This window comes from Amblyomma mixtum, chromosome 4, assembly GCF_055824585.1.
Source record: "Amblyomma mixtum isolate Tamu chromosome 4, ASM5582458v1, whole genome shotgun sequence".
Lineage (NCBI taxonomy): Eukaryota > Metazoa > Arthropoda > Arachnida > Ixodida > Ixodidae > Amblyomma > Amblyomma mixtum.
Window position 1 is genome coordinate 107443259 of NC_143015.1, and position 4240 is coordinate 107447498.

Genomic DNA, 4240 nt, shown 5'->3' on the forward strand with positions numbered 1-4240 from the left:
AGGGATGATCGCGGCGGTCAAAAATCGAAGTAGGCGAAGAAAAAAAGTCGTTATGAAGTGATGGATGATGATAAAGCTTATGAAAAAGTGACAGTCGTGCAATTTTACGGCGGAGACATAGATCCTGGAGACCTGCGCGTTTCTTTAAGTTCCACACCAAATGAACATTTGGTGTGGAACTCGCATGTGAACTACGTCTTTGTTAATTTGGCGAAAGTAGTTGGAGTACAATGTAACTGCCGGCATGTCTTAACTGCAAGGCTTGAACTTCAGATATATAATTGCCTTTTTTTCATCCCAAACAGACAACTGTTGTTTAGTTTGGAGTACAACATCAAAGGTAAATATTAATAGAATCCACATATTACAGAAAAAAGCTCTCCGGCAAATTGCGGGAGTTTCCTGGGACGCACCATCAATGCCTCTTTTTCAAGTCTACAACATTTTACCGTTCATTAAATTATACAGCTACCGATTGATAACGCGATATAAGACATGATAACGTGATATAAGACACACCAGCCGTAACTCAGGACGTTCCACGTCCGCCGCTTACGAACGTGGGTGGCGCTGATGAACACTCTCAAGGTTAGGTTATCTGTAAACATAAATACCCCCGAAAGCAGAAGGTTTGACAGCCGTCGCCGTAGCTCAGAGGTAGAGCAACGGACGCGTAATTCGGAGGTCGTGGGTTCGGTTCCCACCGGCGGCATGTGGTTGTTTTTTCTTCTGCTTTTCTAATCAATTAGCTTTAAACGACAACATATTCAGTAATGTTCTTACTTGATCAACAGCACAAAATAAATAAATAAATTAAGAAATCCCCTGTGCTCCTTGGTTTCTGTGGCTGTTGGCTTCTCTGACATTTATAACGAGCCCCTCATTTCCCTTCCCTTTTTTGCTTAATTGCTTAGCGAGGGCCTCGGTTCTGGCAGCCTTGACGCCATAGGAAGCATAAGAGGGTTCTCACAGCTTCCACCCTCGCCGTTCGATGGCGTTCTACGTCACACCAGCGGTAACTCAGGACGTTCCACGTCCGCCGCTTACGAACGTGGGTGGCGCTGATGAACACTCTCAAGGTTAGGTTGTCTGTAAACATAAATACCCCCGAAAGCAGAAGGTTTGACAGCCGTCGCCGTAGCTCAGAGGTAGAGCACCGGACGCGTAATTCGGAGGTCGTGGGCTCGGATCCCACCGGCGGTATGTGGTTGTTTTTTCTTCTGCTTTTCTAATCAATTAGCTTTAAGCGACAACATATTCAGTAATATTCTTACTTGATCAACAGCACAAAAAAATAAATTAAGAAATCCCCTGTGCTCCTTGGTTTCTGTGGCTGTTGGCTTCTCTGACATTTATAACGAGCCCCTCATTTCCCTTCCCTTGTTTGCTTAATTGCTTAGCGAGGGCCTCGGTTCTGGCAGCCTTGACGCCATAGGAAGCATAAGAGGGTTCTCACAGCTTCCACCCTCGCCGTTCGATGGCGTTCTACGTCACACCAGCGGTAACTCAGGACGTTCCACGTCCGCCGCTTACGAACGTGGGTGGCGCTGATGAGCACTCTCAAGGTTAGGTTATTTGTAAACATAAATACCCTCGAAAGCAGAAGGTTTGACAGCCGTCGCCGTAGCTCAGAGGTAGAGCACCGGACGCGCAATTCGGAGGTCGTGGGTTCGGATCCCACCGGCGGCATGTGGTTGTTTTTTCTTCTGCTTTTTTAATCAATTAGCTTCAAGCGACAACATATTCAGTAATATTCTGTCTTGATCAACAGCACAAAAAATAAATTAGTTAAGAAATCCCCTGTGCTCCTTGGTTTCTGTGGCTGTTGGCTTCTCTGATATTTATAACGAGCCCCTGATTTCCCTTGTTTGCTTAAATCCAATAATAAGGCATATCTATCGCTGTTTAATCTGAAATGGCCTCCTGACATGCTATATTTTCTTCTGAACCAGGAATCATGGTTGGTTCCGTTTTCTAGGACAGGTCAGGGGTGGAACAGCATTGAAAATCGTATAAGCAGGCTTCTAAATGAGTTAATCTCAAAAGATGTAAATGTATACAACATGAAACCGGCTGAACCTAAGGCGTATCTACTAAATTTTGAATCAATGTGTGTGCAACCGATCACTCCTCAAGGTCAAAACAACTAAATCTGTGTAGCAATTCTTTTGTGTACCTAATTTCGTTTTGATTGTGGTAATTATGTCATGTTATTTCAGTCCTCAGTGATGCTTTTCGTTGCACTGTACGCCAGCAATTTGTAAGGGCGCAGGGGCCCTGTCAAGCTGTCTTCTGACAAGCTTTTTTGTCCCTGTGCCCTTAATTTCTTTGTATGGAGTGCAAAATAAACCTTTGATTTGATTTGATTTGAAATCAACACCACCTGATATGCGAAAAAAATTGAAAACCAAAAGGAGACGTTCCTTACCAACATTTCAATAATGCATAAATACAGTGGCAAGATAATGGAATTTATTACAATATTCAAGCATGGACAACCATACAAATTACTTTTAGCATAAAATAATACACGAAAAGAAAATTACGTAGCTTTATTAATGAAGTCCTATCGCAAGTGGACTCATGATAATCGCTTTATTGTGAACTTTTGCCGCTTTTTAAGCGAGGCTTGTTTACACTCCTTTTTCTAACTTTCTTTCCCTTTTTCATTATGCCCAATGGCAAACAGCTCGAATAAAAAAAAAAGTCCTTTAGAGGGCGAGAAAAATTGCGGCTTTCCTTGGCCACGACGCGGAGTCTGTTCGATATTGTATTTTTGCACGATTGTAAGCTAGCAATCACCAGTTTATAGTTTATGAATGGTCGGCATATTAAAATTACATTTGTCCTGAGTCTGTGCATGCGTTTTTGGGGATATAAAGATATCGGCCCAGTTTCCTAGCTCGGGAAGACAAGAAATTTTCTGCTAAGACATTCGACGGCGTCACTAATGCCACCTACCCAGAGAGAAAGGCCCGTACACTGTCGTCATGTAGAATAAAATAGTGTGGCTTTTTCTTCGCTTGAAAGACTAGTAGTCACCCTCTCCGTCGGGACAGATGTCCCTGCTGTGTGGAGGAGGCACGACACCGCAAGTGTCCGCGAAGTGGTCGATGCAATCCTGAGGCACCGAGTCCTTGTATTTAGGCCGCGTCCAGAGAAGGCACTCTGCAAGTTTGAGAGAAATATCATGCAGTGAAAGAGGTAATGAAGCCATAGAAATATTCGCACTGCAAGCTCGTTAGAAGTGTGAGACACGGTGACACCCTCGCCGATAAGTTAGCCTAAATGAATTAATTCCCTTCTTGACGTGCGAGCATTGGGACACCACGGAAACAAACCAGCTCTCCTTGTGCGTTTCTGTCACGTCACCGTTTTTCATTGTGAATGTGCACCAGATGGCCAACAAAAGCCGTGGACTCAACGGCACACCGATGTCTTAGTAATAGAGAAGAAAGGCGGGAGAAAATATTAGGTATACATACGGCTCACGATCGAGGGGTAATGATGGAACGTTCGCGTTGAAGAGACACAATGAAAAGACGCACAAAGTTTAATTGCGCATAACATGAAACAATTAACGGTGCCAATGAGCAACAACCATACATAGCTGTGAATCACGTAGTCAAATTTGCCGAAAGCTTAGCATCAGTTCTGATTTCGATGTACGAGTAAGGGGGGCACGAACTCCCAAGAGCACACTGAACATGCAACTGTGGCGCAATTTACGGTCGTCAGGGGCGAAATAGTTTGGTTTGGTTTATTGGGGTTTAACGTCCCAAAGCAACTCAGGCTATGAGGGACGGCGTAGTGAAGGGCTCCGGAAATTTCGACCACCCGGGGTTCTTTAACGTGCACTGACATCGCACAGTACACGGGCCTCTAGAATTTCGCCTTCATCGAAATTCAGCCGCCGCGGCCGGGATCGAACCCGCGTCTTTCGGGTCAGCAGTCGAGCGCCATAACCACTGAGCCACCGCGGCGGCAAAAAATAAAAATAACAAGGAAAATAACGTACAGTGTCCGTGTCTGCGAAGTGATATCCAAAGAGGACCTCAGGTCGCTGAAGGTGCCTATTAATGCTATCGCGTCACGCATGCACTTACGTCACAGCTTAACTGTCCCCTGAATTTTAACCCGATAGCTTTAGGGTCCCGTGCCGCAGAAAACCTGGTGTCGTAGTTTTCCAGTAGCGAAAACTTCATGGACGATCCCCAAAGAAGCAATCAAAATGCAAGTG

The 4240-nt window shown here is 44.8% G+C and overlaps 1 non-coding gene across 1 annotated transcript; it reads left to right on the top strand.

Annotated features, from left to right (window-relative positions):
• The first annotated feature begins 1617 nt into the window (after positions 1 to 1617).
• On the top strand, positions 1618 to 1689 carry TRNAA-CGC (transfer RNA alanine (anticodon CGC)). The gene has a single exon. It is a non-coding gene; the product is annotated as a tRNA-Ala (tRNA).
• The last annotated feature ends 2551 nt before the right edge of the window (positions 1690 to 4240 follow it).